This window comes from Nilaparvata lugens, unplaced genomic scaffold, assembly GCF_014356525.2.
Source record: "Nilaparvata lugens isolate BPH unplaced genomic scaffold, ASM1435652v1 scaffold512_2, whole genome shotgun sequence".
Classification (NCBI taxonomy): domain Eukaryota; kingdom Metazoa; phylum Arthropoda; class Insecta; order Hemiptera; family Delphacidae; genus Nilaparvata; species Nilaparvata lugens.
Genome location: NW_024091036.1, coordinates 49,237 through 67,728, shown reverse-complemented (window position 1 = coordinate 67,728; position 18,492 = coordinate 49,237). Strand labels below are relative to the sequence as shown.

The following is an 18,492-nucleotide window of genomic DNA, read 5'->3' as shown; positions in this document are numbered from 1 at the left end:
TCCACAGTTTCAGATTTTAAATCCCTTCACGATAAAATTATAAAACCTTTATAAATCAAAGAGACCTCAGAGAGAAAACTAAAACTTACTTCCACAATAGATTTCCCACATTTTTAAGTTTTGAATCCTTTCTCGATAAAATTATAAAACCTTCATACATTGATGAGACCTCAAAGAGGAACCTAAAACTTACTTCTACAATAAATTTTTCACAGTTTTAAGTTTTAAATCCTTTCTCGATAAAATTAATGAGACCTCAAAGAGAAACCTGAAACTCACTTCTACAATAAATTTCCCACAGTTTTAAGTTTCAAATCCTTTCTCGATAAAATTATAAAACCTTCATAAATTAATGAGACCTCAAAGAGAAACCTGAAACTTACTTCTACAATAAATTTCCCACAGTTTTAAGTTTTAAATCCTTTCTCGATAAAATAATAAAACCTTCATAAATCAAAGAGAAACCTAAAACTTACTTCTACAATGAATTTCTCACAGTTTTAAGTTTTAAATCCTTTCTCGATAAAATTATAAATCCTTCATACATTAATGAGACCTCAAAGAGGAACCTAAAACTTACTTCCACAATAAATTTCCCACAGTTTAAAGTGTTGAATCCTTTCACGATAAAATTATAAAACCTTCATACATTAATGAGACCTCAAAGAGAAACCTAAAACTTACTTCTGCAATAAATTTCCTACAGTTTAGAGTATTAATCCCTTCTATCATTCCCACCACATTTCAAGTTGTTCAATGGCTTCAGTGTCTCTTGGAAAAATATGCATGATGCCTGCTTAGTTGTTCGTTCTCTGGAATAGAAACTCACATTACTGTAAAAAATTCAACATTTCTCCTAACTATTTCTACAGTTGAAACTTTGATAGACATCTAATCGTTCAACCTTTTTCTCATGTCACTGAAATACTAACTTCATGTCTGAATTCTCAGTTTTCCCAATGATTAATGTTGATAGTGGAACGAAAACATTTCCTGAAAAATGCAATAAAAACACACAATATCATCAAATACTACACCGTTTTATTTGGTATAGGACCATGGTTTCTTCACCACACGGGTCACATTTTCAAGCTGGCGTTCCTGAACAATTTCTTGGACCTTCTGCCCAGGGAAAAACTCCTGGTTTTTGTAGAGGACATAGGTATTGGTTTGCCTAACTAACATACTACTTGGGAACACAATAAGCTTCGGTTGACGTGTGGGGTTCTTCGAACCTTTGGATCCTTGAATCCGTCCCTTCAAAAACAATAATCAATTCTACCCTTTGAATATTCTTCTTCTAAAATGTATCTTCCCTGGTCTATAAAACTGTTCTTTCCCTGTTCTTTCACCAACTTCAACTAAAAAACTATTCCAGAATAAAGCTTTCAACAATTTGTAATTTGTGTTACCACATTCACAACCCATCAGGAAGGAGTTGTGAACTGATGTTTATTCAAACTTTTTTGTATCTCCATTCAACGGAAATTTCATGTGAATCGAATACATAGTTTTTCAAACCAATAAGCCCACAATCACTGATTACAATCTTAAAGCTTTCAATAGTTTGTAATTTTTGTTTCTGCATTAAATTTATTACCTATCAGGAGAGAAATGTGAACCAATTTTCATCCAACCTTTTTTGTGTCTTCATTCAACGGAAATTTCATGTTAATAGAATAAAATATGTAATATATTATTGTTCAAGTTAAAACTTCGAGTTGAACCAAGTTATTTGTTGTTTCAATATTATTATTGTTGTTATATTAGTATGTATATGATATGGAAGGCATTTGGGGGAAAATTACGTTTTATCGATGTAGTTATAAAAATTATGATAAATAAATATGTATATTATTGACAGAACTCACATCGTCTACATAAATATTATACTCATAAACAATCAAACCGATTTGTATATTGAGAGTGGAGGCTATTTATTCCTTTTCTAATGAGCGTTAATTTTCTTGACAATATCGCTATGGTTTTCTAGATTGCCAGTAATCTGATTTCAAGATATGGAGTTTAATGTTGCAGGTGGAATTCAACAGGCTATTTCAAGGCTTTGAAAGGATTATTATTTGGTTAAATTATAAAGCTTTCAAAAACTAATTGGAACTTCAAATGAATTTATGATTCATTTTGTAAATTTGCTCAAATTTAAAAAAAACCTAATATTGCATGGATGGATTATGGAGTAAATTCAGCAGAGCCTTAGGCTATTTCAAGGCTTTGAAAGGATTATTATTTGGTTACATTATAAAGCTTTCAAAAACTAATTGGAACTTCAAATGAATTTATGATTCATTTTGTAAATTTGCTCAACTTTAAAAAAACCTAATATAGTGGCTGCTTTCAGATAAAATAAAAGCCTACTTTAAATCTGAACTGAAAAAAAAGATTTCCTATTTTTTTACTAAGGGATTCTCATTATTGTCTACTATTTGATTTCCCACTGTTTCATAATATATGGTGAGGTTCTCGTTATAATGGGAGTGGAGAAAGATAGGAGAACAACGTTGCCGATCCTCTGTCTTGTCAATGACGGGAGCTGATACAGGTTTATTGATGTAATATTAACTGTTCATTCTCGTTCGAGAACAACTTTGCCGATCCTCTGTCTTGCCAATGCCTTCTATTGACGGTAGCTGATACAGGTTTATTGATGTAATATTAACTTTTCATTCTCATTTAAAATAATCAATTATATTTTATTAAGCATGGAATTATATTTTTCAATAATTTCATAATAAAGATGAAATATGTGAATTAAGAATTAATTCTACATTGTTAAAAGACGATCAACAAAGCAAAGCGAGAAAGAGATAGCGCTATCCGCTTTGTTGAATGATAGACAAGGAAAGCAATACCATCGCTAATCAGACACTGCCATTATAACGTGGACTCCACTATAGGATACTATATTATCCTCTAAACTTTCTGGAAGAAACAGGAACTTGACACTTTATCCTCTGGACTTTATGAAAGCAATAGGAACTTGACGAAATGGGATCTTGATAGACTGAAGTCGCCTATTGATCTTCATCAATTGAGATATTGATTGCTAATCAAACAATTCTATTATAACGTGGACCTCACCCTAGAAGACTGAATTTTGTTGCACAAAATTTGATTTAAAATTCTACTTATTTTGTAGTTGATTAATTTTGTGAACAATAATTCAATGTTTAAGTATACAACCACAGATAAAACGAGAAATAAGATAATTTTGCTGTGTCTCTATTTCTCCTCCTATTAACAACAATAAGTGCCGGTTGCACAACAGCCGGTTGAATTTTAACCGTGATTAATTTCACGAGAACCAATCAGAGAAGGCCTTCTTGATAAGACGGCTTCTCTGATTGGTTCTCGTGGAACTAATCACGGTTAAAATTTAACCGGCTGTTGTGCAACCGGCACACAGACTTATATTCTATAATGAGTTCCACGCTATAATGGCACAGTGTTTAATATTAGCAATCGTATTGCTACCCTTGTCTATCACTCAACAAAGCTGATAGCGTTATCTCTTTCTCGCTTTGCTCTGTTACCAGAACGTCTTTCAACAATGTAGAGTTACTAATTAATTAACAAAATATTTCATGAAAATTCATTATGAAATTATTGAAAAATCTAATTTCTTGCTTAATAAAATATAATTGTTTATTTTAAACGAGAATGAACAGTAAATACTACACCAATAAACCTGTATCAGCTACCGTCTATAGAAGGCATTGACAAGACAGAGGATCGGCAACGTTGTACTCCCATCTTTCTCCTCTGCCATTATAACCATGTCCATTCAAGAATGAACAGTAAATATTACACCAATAAACCTGTATCAGCTACCGTCTATAGAAGGCATTGACAAGACAGAGGATCGGCAACGTTGTACTCCTATCTTTCTCCTCTGCCATTATAACTTGGACCTCACTCTATTATGTGAGAAATCAAATACTGAACAATAATGAGAATCCAATAGTAAACAAATGAGAAATTCTATTTTTTCACTGTTGAAGTTTTTACTATGACGCTTTCATTTATTTATTGATACATACAATTGAATTATTAATTATGAATTATATTTTAAAGAAGCAGATTAAAAAATTGAAATAAATACTGAACAATAATGAGAATCCAATAGTAAACAAATGAGAAATTCTATTTTTTCACTGTTGAAGTTTTTACTATGACGCTTTCATTTATTTATTTATTTATTGATACATACAATATTGAATTCTCAATTATGAATTATATTTTAAAGAAGCAGATAAAAAAATAATAAGTAACTGAAGGAAAAATTGGGTACTCCACTCTCATATGTACAAACATTCATCCCAATGGCACATCACAGACCTCTGTATATAAACTCACCCATCAATACTTCTAGCTGGCCAAATCTTTAATGCATGCCGCTTCTAGTTTGGGACCTGACAACTCTAGATCAAATATGCACATTAATATGCTTCACAAACTTCCACTCTCCTAATCTCTGTACATCATTTTACCTCTCTCTCACACTTGAAACATAAATAATCAAACATTACTGGTGAGGCCTAGGCGTATTTACATTGGAAATTAAAAATCAAAGTACACTTTTTCAACTTTATTTCATAAATAATCAAACATTACTGGTGAGGGATAGGCGTATTTACATTGGAAATTAAAAATCAAAGTACACTTTTTCAACTTTATTTCATAAATAATCAAACATTACTGGTGAGGCCTCGGCGTATTTACATTGGAAATTAAAAATCAAAGTACACTTTTTCAACTTTATTTCATAAATAATCATACATTATTGGTGAGGGATAGGCGTATTTGCATTGGAAATTAAAAATCAAAGTACACTTTTTCAACTTAATTTCATAAATAATCAAACATTATCTACTGAAAGATCTTTGTGTTTATATAATTTTTGTTTTCTTATCAATTTGGATTTCTTATTTTTTATTCTTATTTTGTATGATTAAAACTTTATTATTTAGTAACTGCATCAATAAATTACATAATCTAGTTAATTATAGTTTGAAAATTGTATTTATTTATTTATCTTTCACACTTTGATGATGATGATTTCTATTATTTTGTTCATTTATTATTTCTATGTAATAAGGTAATTGCTCTTACGACTCATCCCTCAGCACAAGCTTATGCTTAAAGAGGGATGGACCTTTTTTCATTGATTTGTATAAGTTTATTAGTACAAGATTTTTCAGTATTGTATATTATTATTTTGTTTGATATGATTGGTTAATAAAATGTATTATTATTATTATTATTATTATTATTATTATTATATTATTATTATTATTATTATTATATTATTATTATTATTATTACTGGTGATGACTAGGTGTACCTATTTACATAGAAATTGAAAGTCAAAGTAGGTATACCTTTTTCCAATTTTATTCAGTTTCTCACTGCTACAAGCTCCAAGTTACAATGTCATTTTCAAGATAAAAGTACCTTTTTTCAATTTTATTCCATTTCTCTCAACACGTTTCAACTTTCAATGTCATTTTCAAGTGGATGAACAAAGAAAAAAACTTATAAAGAAGGATTCTATCCATTTTTGTGAAATCCATGAGACAGTAAAGCTTCTAGACATTCAATTCGAAAACACATAATAATAATAATTTTTTCGTTTTTCCTTTGTCCTGGTGCCCCAGAAGAAGGGAGTTTATTGTAGGAAATATAACAAACATAAATGAAGAATACACTTATGAAAATAAATCTCACAGACAAAAAATCAAGAATAATAAAATTCATCAATTAATTGAATATTCTTCAAGAATAGCCATTGATGTCTTAAACATAATAAATATGGTAACTTGAGAGTTATAAAAGTATTATGAAAAACATAATGTGTTAGTGGAGGAACTCGATGCAGATGATAAAAGAAATCTTACAGACAAAAAATCAAGAATAATAAAATTCATCAATTAATTGAATATTCTTCAAGAATAGCCATTGATGTCTTAAACATAATAAATATGGTAACTTGAGAGTTATAAAAGTATTATGAAAAACATAATGTGTTAGTGGAGGAACTCGATGCAGATGATAAAAGAAATCTTACAGACAAAAAATCAAGAATAATAAACAATAATAGTCAAATTCATCAATTAATTGAACATTCTTCAAGAATAGCCATAGATGTCTTAAACATAATGAATATGGTAACTTGAGAGTTATAAAATAATTATGAAAAACATAATGTGTTAGTGGAGGAACTCGATGCACATGATAGATTACGTTTGTAAAGCGTTTTAAACCCATCATATTTATTTTTTTAATACCATAGGCCTATAACATAAAAATTTCAAAGCTGATAAAAATATCACTTATGTGACATTGAATCTCATAATACTTGAAATACACTCAAATTACCACGGTAATAAATAATACTTGAAATATCTATCAGTGTATAAAAGCATCCATTAAAAAAAGAAAGCACATGACAATATTGATAAGAAAACTCCTTTTCAACGGAAAATTTCAATTTTAAAATAATAATAATAATTTTCATCAATGGAGAAAGCACGCTAAAACGCATCTTGCCTCCTTCACACAAAATAATATTTTCAACACATTATACAATTTGAAATACAAAAAGATAAAAAAATGTAAGAAATATGCAATCAATATAAAAGAATACTCAATAATCACTGAGGTAATCGTGAACAATAATAATCGATAAAAAGAATAATCATTGAACAAAATAGTATTGATAATAATAGATAAAAATAAAAAAAGAAAGAATGTCTTTGTAAAATCGAAAATGAAAGGAATAAAATTTAGTCCAGTCAAATTGGTTGTTTTTCAGGAAACAGTTTTTCTCGACGGTTCTAAATGTATTTTGATGCGCTGAATTCGAATCTGAAATTTTCTGACACGCCAGAGGGCGGCTTTACCCCCAAAACCCCCAAAATTTTGGACTTTTTTCAATTTTTCCATTCAATCTCGGAAACCTTGAGTTTTTCAAGAAAAATCATTCTCGACAAAATTGAAGAGAATAAAATTTCAAATAAATTGAGTTATCGCTCAGGACTCTTCTTTTTTGGTTCCGGAGCTACGAAATTTCAAAAACGTGGTATTTTTCAAGGGTTTTTCAAAATTATGCAAAATCACCACTTTCACCCCATACAACTTGAATTTTTTTCCAGTAATGATGGAAAACCACACATCACGTGAAAGAACAATTCATTCTGAACAGGATTCCTTAGGAATTTTCAAATTTAGTAGAGGGGGAGGGGGAATATACACAAAAAAAGAAAATCATGTCTCACAGCCAAAATGCGATTTTTCATTATAATACCTTTTCAAACCTTTCTAACAAAAAAATCATATTCCGTCTCATATTATATTACAAGGTTCATTTAACATCTATTCAATATGTATTTGAAAAAAAACATATTCAGGGGTGGAAATATCCCTTCCCCCACCTTTAAACCAGTCAAATGGTTGTTTTTCATAAAATGATAGGGAGAGGCAAAATAAGATAACCTTGTGCTAATTTTCTCCCAAATTTAGATAATGGCACACATAGTCCGAAATACATTGTTTTGTTGTTGTTCACTTCAAAACTACAATTTTCAGTTATTCTTTTGAATGTTCAGTATCAATAAAAATTATAAAACCTTTTTAAATTAATGAGACCTCAGAGAGAAACCAAAGACTGCAATAAATTTTCCACAGTTTCAGATTTTAAATCCCTTCACGATAAAATTATAAAACCTTTATAAATCAAAGAGACCTCAGAGAGAAAACTGAAACTTAATTCCACAATAGATTTCCCACATTTTTAAGTTTTGAATCCTTTCTCGATAAAATTATAAAACCTTCATACATTGATGAGACCTCAAAGAGGAACCTAAAACTTACTTCTACAATAAATTTTTCACAGTTTTAAGTTTTAAATCCTTTCTCAATAAAATTAATGAGACCTCAAAGAGAAACCTGAAACTCACTTCTACAATAAATTTCCCACAGTTTTAAGTTTCAAATCCTTTCTCGATAAAATTATAAAACCTTCATAAATTAATGAGACCTCAAAGAGAAACCTGAAACTTACTTCTACAATAAATTTCCCACATTTTTAAGTTTTAAATCCTTTCTCAATAAAATAATAAAACCTTTATAAATCAAAGAGAAACCTAAAACTCACTTCTACAATAAATTTTCCACAGTTTTAGATTTTAAATCCCTTCACGATAAAATTATAAATCCTTCATACATTAATGAGACCTCATAGAGGAACCTAAAACTCACTTCTACAATAAATTTTCCACAGTTTTGAATCCTTTCACGATAAAATTATAAAACCTTCATACATTAATGAGACCTCAAAGAGAAACCTAAAACTTACTTCTGCAATAAATTTCCCACAGTTTTGAGTATTAATTCCTTCCATCATTTCCACCATAATTTAAGTTGTTCAATGGCTTCAGTGTCTCTTGGAAAAATATGCATGATGCCTGCTTAGTTGTTCGTTCTCTGGAATAGAAACTCACATTACTGTAAAAAATTCAACATTTCTCCTAACTATTTCTACAGTTGAAACTTTGATAGACATCTAATCGTTCAACCTTTTTCTCATGTCACTGAAATACTAACTTCATGTCTGAATTCTCAGTTTTCCCAATGATTAATGTTGATAGTGGAACGAAAACATTTCCTGAAAAATGCAATAAAAACACACAATATCATCAAATACTACACCGTTTTATTTGGTATAGGACCATGGTTTCTTCACCACACGGGTCACATTTTCAAGCTGGCGTTCCTGAACAATTTCTTGGACCTTCTGCCCAGGGAAAAACTCCTGGTTTTTGTAGAGGACATAGGTATTGGTTTGCCTAACTAACATACTACTTGGGAACACAATAAGCTTCGGTTGACGTGTGGGGTTCTTCGAACCTTTGGATCCTTGAATCCGTCCCTTCAAAAACAATAATCAATTCTACCCTTTGAATATTCTTCTTCTAAAATGTATCTTCCCTGGTCTATAAAACTGTTCTTTCCCTGTTCTTTCACCAACTTCAACTAAAAAACTATTCCAGAATAAAGCTTTCAACAATTTGTAATTTGTGTTACCACATTCACAACCCATCAGGAAGGAGTTGTGAACTGATGTTTATTCAAACTTTTTTGTATCTCCATTCAACGGAAATTTCATGTGAATCGAATACATAGTTTTTCAAACCAATAAGCCCACAATCACTGATTACAATCTTAAAGCTTTCAATAGTTTGTAATTTTTGTTTCTGCATTAAATTTATTACCTATCAGGAGAGAAATGTGAACCAATTTTCATCCAACCTTTTTTGTGTCTTCATTCAACGGAAATTTCATGTTAATCGAATACATAGTTTATCAAATCAATAAGCCCACAATCACTTATTACAATCTTAAAGCTTTCAATAGTTTGTAATTTGTGTTACCACATTCACAACCCATCAGGAAGGAGTTGTGAACTGATGTTTATTCAAACTTTTTTGTATCTCCATTCAACGGAAATTTCATATGAATCGAATACATAGTTTTTCAACTCAATAAGCCCACAATCACTTATTACAACCTTAAAGCTTTCAATAGTTTGTAATTTTTGTTTTCGCATTCAATTACCTATCAGGAAAGAAATGTGAACCAATTTTCATCCAACCTTTTTTGTGTCTCCATTCAACGGAAATTCCATGTGAATCGAATACATAGTTTATCAAACCAATAAGCCCACAATCACTTATTACAACCTTAAAGCTTTCAATAGTTTGTAATTTTCGTTTCCGCATTCAATTACCTATCAGGAAAGAAATGTGAACCAGTTTTTATTCAACCTTTTTTGTATCTTCATTCAACGGAAATTTCATGTGAATCGAATACATAGTTTATCAAACCAATAAGCCCACAATCACTTATTACAATCTTAAAGCTTTCAATAGTTTGTAATTTTCGTTTTCGCATTCAATTACCTATCAGGAAAGAAATGTAAACCAATTTTTATTTAACCTTTTTTGTATCTTCATTCAACGGAAATTTCATGTGAATCGAATAAATAGTTTATCAAACCAATGAACCTACAATCACTTATTACAATCAGAATACATTTTCCACATATTGAGAAAGTTGAGGAGCCAATTGTGCTCTGTATAATTTCTGCTTCTTCAAGAACTGTATCGCTTAATGATGATTATTGCAGATTGTTTCACCTGTCGCAAATACTCGCTCCAATTTGTATAATATCGGGCCTATGCTTACTGCATGGAGAAGCTTTATTGGTCTCATTATATATATATAGCATGGATGATTCAAGTAGTACAAATAACTAAAACTTTCTGTTTCTCTGGAAATACAATAATTATTGACAATTATGATTGGGGAAAACTCAGCTAAGCTCTTCTCGTGAAAAGTTAAGGGTTTATTTATTTATGTATTCATTCAGAATTACACAACTTGAGAAAAGTACCACAAGCTCATAAGCCCAAAACGGTTCCAATTCTAATTTATACAACAGAGGAGGTTTCAACTGGAGGTTAACAAAAACTGGAAACTTTCAGTGATATTTTGTCATTTCTCCAACGTTGAATGAGACAACTGAATTGATCAGTTGATTATTTTTTGAAACTAGTTAATTCAACATAAATTTTCTGCAGCTCCTTCCTAAACAATCAACTATTTTCACTGAAGTTATTCAAATCAAAGCTGATCATTTCTAAACTAGTTGAATCATTCAATGTCTTGGAGTTTAGAAATGATCAGCTTTGATTTGAATAACTTTAGTGAAAATAGTTGATTGTTTAGGAAGGAGCTGCAGAAAATTTATGTTGAATTAACTAGTTTCAAAAAATAATCAACTGATCAATTCATTCATGAATACTATCACAAATCATATAAATATGATTAGGAGGGAATTATCTCTCAATGCTGATTAATAGACTATATTTATTCGAAAAACAGAATTTTCCCTACACTTTTCAATAGCTACAAACTACAAACAAATTTATAAAGTGTGAATCTATACTATTTGGGATTCCATCTCAAGACTCCTACGTTTCATTACCTCCCATCGCACTATCTTCACATCAACAAAACTTTTCTAAAGCTGTGCAAAGGCTAGAAAAAAACTTTCTACTGGTGATATTTTCCAAAGTTTTTTGATTTGTATACTTTCAAGCTATCAAAATGGAAAACTTTTCTCAGGAAAACATTTTTTTTCGATACATTTGGAGATATGAGCGCCTAAAGTTTAGAATTTTGGGACAGAACATTCCAAATTCGGTAAGAGATAAATCCATGAGATTTGGAGGATGAATTCTCATGGTATTGTAGATGACTGAAACAAGAATTTTATAAAAATATCATTTTTTGAGAAAGTTGTTCAATTTACCAAAAGTAACTATTAGTAGAGTTATTTTGGTAAATTGTATAACTTTCTTAAAAATGATTCATTTCTGAAAATATCAATTTTTGAGAAAGTTATTCAAGTTACTGAAAATTACCAAAAATAACTATTAGTAGAGATATTCTTGGTCAATTGAAGAACTTTCTCAAAAATTACCAAAAATAACTCTAAGTAGTGTTCAATTTACCAAAAGTAACTATTAGTAGAGTTATTTTGGTAAATTGTATAACTTTCTTAAAAATGATTCATTTCTGAAAATATCAATTTTTGAGAAAGTTATTCAAGTTACTGAAAATTACCAAAAATAACTATTAGTAGAGATATTCTTGGTCAATTGAAGAACTTTCTCAAAAATTACCAAAAATAACTCTAAGTAGTGTTCAATTTACCAAAAGTAACTATTAGTAGAGTTATTTTGGTAAATTGTATAGCTTTCTCAAAAATTATTCATTTCTAAAAAAATATCAATTTTTGAGAAAGTTATTCAAGTTACCAAAAATTATCAAAAATAACTAGTAGTAGAGTTATTTTTGGTAAATTGTATAACTTTCTCAAAAATTACCAAAAATAACTATAAGTAGAGTTATATTTGGTAGTTTTTGGTCAATTGAATAACTTTCTCAAAAATTGATATTTTTAGTAAATTTTTGTTTTATTCAGTCTCCAATACCATGAAGAATTCATCCTCTAAATTTCATTGGTTTATCTCTTACTGAATTTGAAATGTTCTGTCCCAAAAATTTAAACTATATCACAAAAAGTAATTATCGAAAAAAATTTTTGTTTTATTCAGTCTCCAATACCATGAAGAATTCATCCTCTAAATTACATGGATTTATCTCTTACTGAATTTGAAATGTTCTGTCCCAAAAATTTAAACTGTATCACAAAAAGTAATTATCGAAAAAAATGTTTTCCTGGGAAAAGTTTTTCATTTTGATAGCTTGATAGTATACAAATCGAAAAACTTTGTAAAATATCACCATTTGTCTCTCATGTCTCTTTTCTTTTGTCTCATTCTATTGTCTCTTTTCTGTTTAGGGCTACTTGTAATATAAATAACAAATAAAAATCTCAGTACCCTTTTTTGAATTATTTTATCACAAAATGTTTCAACATTGATGTCATTTTCAAGTGATCATGATCATTTTCATATCACTTGAGAATGGCATGAAGGTTGAAACATGTTGTGATAAAATAATTCAAAAAAGGGTACTGAGATTTTTATTTCTATTTATATTACAAGTAGCCCTAAACAGAAAAGAGACAGTAGAAAAGAATGGTTTATTTAAACCAGTAGAGAGTTTATTTTTAGCCTTTTCACAGTTTTAATTTCCCCACGTGATATGGAAACTTTCTCATCACCCTCCATACAAAAAAATCCACAGATTACACATCATAACTTATACAATTTCACTCTTAAGACTGTACTATTGTAATTTATTGTTTACAATTTTCTCAATATTGTAGTTGTACTCACTGTAATGTAGATTGTTTGTAATCTGTATAAATAGGATATTATGTAGCTATTTCGTATATAAGGTGATCTAGAAGTAAGGCGCATTAACCACCAATGGAGTATGAACAGTATTGTTTGATAATTTCCAAATTTTAACAAGCTTTTAGTACATTACTTGTTCTAAGGGAGGAAGAATTTAATTGGATTGTCAACCTTTGATGTATAATTCACGTGAAACAATGACGTGACTTCAATAATAGTTCTGTTTGAATCCATCATTAATTTGTTTCCTAATAGAACTATTTAATCCTTATAATTATTATCACATTCCAAATCAAACAGTTGATGCCGGTTGCACAAAAGCCAGTTGAATATTAATCGTGATTAATTCTACGAGAACCTATCAGACAAAGCCGTCTTTTCAAAAACGTCTTGTCTGGTTGGTTCTCATGAAATTAATCACGATTAAAATTTAAGCGGCTTTTGTGCAACCGGGCCTTTGGCAGTCAGTTAAAATATGTCAAATAATCTTCCACTTAGATCATCTAAAAATTAAAAAAAAAGCAGCTAGCTCGAAAGAAATCGGACTTTTTAAATCTTTCAGGAATAATTTCTCAATTATTGAGGATTTTGAGAATTATTGAGAATGTTCCTTCTTTTATTAATCAAATATGAATATAAAAAATTCACCTGAATATAAATGGAACTGTAAAATAAATAATAGATCAATGTTAGTTGTATTTGATGAAACGATAGAAAAATCGATGTATGTGAAAATATACCGCTAGTAAAATGGATTCAAAAATGTGAAATGATTTTCCACCTTACAAGAATGCATTTCAAATATGAATAGGTGGTTCTAATAAGAAATTGAGTATCATCAATCTCACAATTATTAGAATATATTTATATGCATTTGTTGATATATGATTGCATAAAATATTATATGATCATAATTATTCATAATATAATATAGATATTAGAAATAGAAATACGGCATTAATCTGAAAATTAAGGTATATTTAATTTACGGTTCTACTGTTTGACTCTGAATATTATTATGTTTAGATATAAAAATCTCTGATTTGTCTTGTACCTCCAATGTTGATCAGCTAATTGTCATTTTCAAAAATTGAGAATATTCTTAGAAATTTTATAAATTTTTTTCTTGGGGGAAGTGGCATATAAAAACCCAATTTTGATGGGTTTGAACTGTTGTATCTAAATTCGTTAAGACGCAGTGTATCAAAATTGGACGTTGATCAAAACTAAAAATATTGGAAATATCAATTGTATACTATTGAATGAAAAATACTATGAAATTTAAAAAAAAACACAGATTTACTGTGCGGTTTTTCAACAATTTCTTAGTCTTTTTCATTCAATATGAATAATTACCACAATATCAACTTCTCAACTACACAAAAAGTGATAACAAAATTGTATACTACATAATATTGAATATGTATTGAAGGAAAGGAGTATTGAAAAAGTTGCATGCTAATAGGTGTTGAAGTGTTATTTGATTAGAGGAATTTCTTGCAAATGTTCTCACCTAATCTACGTTTGATTGTAACTAATAGATGAATGTACCGTACTGTATTTGTCTTGGCTTCAGTGAGGCTTTAAAGCTTCAATCTTTCAAAATTATTTAGTTTCTCTTCACTCTTCACTCAATTTCATAGATTTTCGAATAGCATGACTTGCATGAGACTCATCGATTTCATCAGCACAATATATTCATAAACAAGTGCCATTCCTATCCATCCCCTCCTTTCCCAATTGATTCTCTAAGGCCCGGTTGCACAACAGCCGGTTAATTTTTAACAGTGATTAATTCCACCAGAACTGATCAGAGAAGGCCTTATTGATAAGATGGCTTCAACCGGTTGCACAACAGCCGGTTAAATTTAAACCGTGATTAATTTCACGAGAACTGATCAGAGAAGGCCTTCTTGATAAGACGGCTTCAACCGGTTGTACAACAGCCGGTTAAATTTTAACTGTGATTAATTTCACGAGAACTGATCAGAGAAGGCCTTCTTGATAAGACGGCTTCAACCGGTTGCACAACAGCCGGTTGAATTTTAACTGTGATTAATTTCATGAGAACTGATCAGAGAAGGCGTTTTTGAAAAGACGGCTTCTCTGATTGGTTCTCGTGGAATTAATCACGGTTAAAATTTAACCGGCTGTTGTGCAACCGGCATTAAGTTTTACCATAGAGAATCAATAGCATGAGTAGATATCCCATGGTATAGGTCGTTTATGTCGCAACTTTTACTGTTATCTCAAGCTTATAATCCACGTAATTCTTTCCTGTGAAGCTTTATAACGCTGGTACTCTCATATTGTGCCGTTCATACAATCTCACCCGGTCAAAACAGTAAAAATCGTCAATAATCGACAGTAATCGGCTTGAGATAACAGTAAAAGTTGCGACATAAACACCCTATACCATGGGATATCTACTTATGCTATTGTTTCTCTATGGTTTTACACTGTTGTAGTCAATTACTGGAGAAATCATAAGTAGACATATGATGAATGGAGATAGATAATTCAGTGTCTTATCCCGCAATATTGTTCAAAATTGGTTCATGAATCAGAATAGCATGATGATATTATTCAAAAGATAGTGAGATTGTCTTCAAAAATAAGCCAACAACTTATTTGATAGTTGTCAAATCAAATCTTGCTTTTGTTCATATCAAATCAAAATAAAATAAAGATATGAAAAGCGTTTCATACAATAAATTGGTGAGTATGCTTGATAGTTGAGTATTGAGGGCCGGTTTCCGAGTTCGGGATTTAGCTAAGTTCTAGACTTTAAACAGCTGGAGTCGGAAAATTGGCTTTCCGAAACGGGGCGTAGTCACAGTTTTCATGATAATCTTTATTTTCACTTTCCTTGCCCTATTACCATTGGTAAGGAAAGTATTGCTTTCCGAAAATTATTAAGGTACTCCAATTTCTAAATTTCTATACGTTTCAAGGTCCCCTGAGTCCAAAAAACTGGTTTTTTGGTGTGTGTGTGTGTGTATGAGTGTATGTGCGTCTGTGTACACGATATCTCATCTCCCAATTAACGGAATGACTTGAAATTTGGAACTTAAGGTCCTTTCACTATAAGGATCCGACACGAACAATTTCGATCAAATGCAATTCAAGATGGCGGCTAAAATGGCGAAAATGTTGTCAAAAACAGAGTTTTTCGTGATTTTCTCGGAAACGGCTCCAACGATTTTGATCAAATTCATACCTAAAATAGCCATCGATAAGCTCCATCAACTGCCACAAGTCTCATATCTGTAAAAATTTCAGGAGCTCCACCCCATCTATGCAAAGTTTGATTTTAGATTCTCAATTATCAGGCTTCAGATACAATTTTAACAAGAAATTTTGAGTGGAATAGATTGAGCATGAGAATCTCTTCAATTAATGTTCAGTAACATTTTCACCTAAAATTGAAAATAAGCTCGAAATTCGAGAAAATGTCATTATTCCAATTACAAACTGTTGATTCTATTAAATCATTCACTATGAAGAGATAGCAGACCTCGTGTGTCTCCAGCGTTATTGCCCTGTCACCAGCTGGCTCAAATCTTTGAATAATAGACTTGAGATGCGCGGGAACACTAGCGTCAGGTAATCAATTTTCATAACGGCAAGGAAAATTATGTGAGTGCACCACACCAGATTTTTTCATTCCTATAATAGGAACCGTTCTTCCTTGATGAAATGAAACATTCAATACTTCAAAATAGCTCGAACTTTACACTATTTTCTCTTTATTTTTATTTTGTGTTCAATTTTATAGTTTTTCAAAATTAAATTTAAACGTGGACTGCGACCACGCCCCGTTTCGGAAAGCCAATTTTCTGACTCCAGCTGTTTAAAGTGTAGAACTCAGCTAAATCCTGAGTTCGGAAACCAGCCTGAGTTCACACCAAAGTTATTAACAAAATATTTATAACTTAATCCTTATAGATTCTATTAGATTGAAGATAACTTATCATACACATGATGTGTTTGTCAAGCTCCGTTCAATCTAATGAAATCTTCTAAAGAAAACTTTGGTGTAAACGCGGCTTGAAGCCTTAGCTTAGGCCGGTTACAGAGCTCGACCGACCGTCAGTGCGTATCAAAGACCTCAAAGAGTGCATCTTTAAGGTCTTTGGTGCGTATGTACCATCCTGACCATACGCATCGATAAATCAGTTTTACACATTCAGAGCTCGACCGACCGTCAGTGCGTATCAAAGACCTCAAAGAGTGCATCTTTAAGGTCTTTGGTGCGTATCCTGACCATACGCATCGATAAATCAGTTTTACACATTCAGAGCTCGACCGACCGTCGAAGCGTATGCACCATCCTGACCATACATAAGTTTTTCTGACTCACAAAATGGACGCCTTTACAGATTGTTTAATTGCAGCTTATTATCTTCGTAAACGAAAGATTAAAAGACGTAGATATCAAGTTCACCCGATGGTCGCCCAAAGAGCATTTCAAAGGGAATTTAGTACCATTATATACATCATTGCTTGGTGTGAAGATACATTTTTCAACTACCTCAAAATCTCCATCAGAAATTTTTATGAGTTACTTTGAGCTTGTATCACCATTGGGAATACTTCACATTAAGCTACTGATCAAATAAATGTAGATAATATTAATAATATATGATTTTTTCAATAAAAAATTTAGAAATGATAGAAATATCTCCATTGGGAATACTTCACATTAAGCTACTGATCAAATAAATGTAGATAATATTGATAATATATGATTTTTCCAATAAAACATTTAGAAATGATTGAAGAAATGCATAGAAAAACTCTGAATTAAATATGACACTATTAATTGAATTCATTCATTATGCTATTCAATTCAATATCAGCTGATTGTCGGGCAGAGGTGTCAGCACATTGGTTATGTTGCGATCGGGCTACTGATCAGTACAGCTCTGGAAGATTCTATTTGTTTCAATAGCGCGTCAGTCGACCGATGGAACGGATGCGCACGAGCTCGACCGATGGTATTCGTACGCTGTATAAAACGCATGGTCCTGACCGTGCGCGTGCGTGCCGTCAGTCCTGCTCTGTACATGGATACATGGAATCTCAATGGAAAAGACAAGCGCGACTGACGTACGCACTGACGGTCGGTCGAGCTCTGTAACCGGCCTTAGACCCGATTGCACAAAAGCCGGTTAATTTTAACCGTGATTAACTTCACGAGAACCAATCAGTGAATGCGTTTTTGATAAAACGGCTTCTCTGATTGGTTCTCGCGCAATTAATCACGGTTAAAATTAAACCGGCTTTTGTGCAACCGGGCCATAGTGTCTTAAATCTATATGATTGCAATAATCACATATGGTTTCTACAAATATTCGAAATATAACATATTTTAGATTTTGAAAATAGGTTTTTGGATATTGTATTTTGAAAATAAAACACAGATTTTTGATACTTTTCTAGACATGAATGAGTTTGAAGTAGTGTTTTGGAGAACGAATAAACTTTGTATAGAGATAGGACAGCTGAACGCCCATCACCTTCACAAGCAAGCATTTTCATCTAATCGCAGTTCAGCTTTGAACGTGGGAGGAGCAGACAG

General features: G+C 31.2%; 1 protein-coding gene across 1 annotated transcript in view; it reads left to right on the top strand.

Annotated features, from left to right (window-relative positions):
* The window catches only part of LOC111057441 (regulating synaptic membrane exocytosis protein 1-like), a gene marked incomplete at its 5' end in the record, with an annotated part of 91,435 nt that overhangs the window by 47,046 nt on the left and 25,897 nt on the right, over positions 1–18,492 (top strand).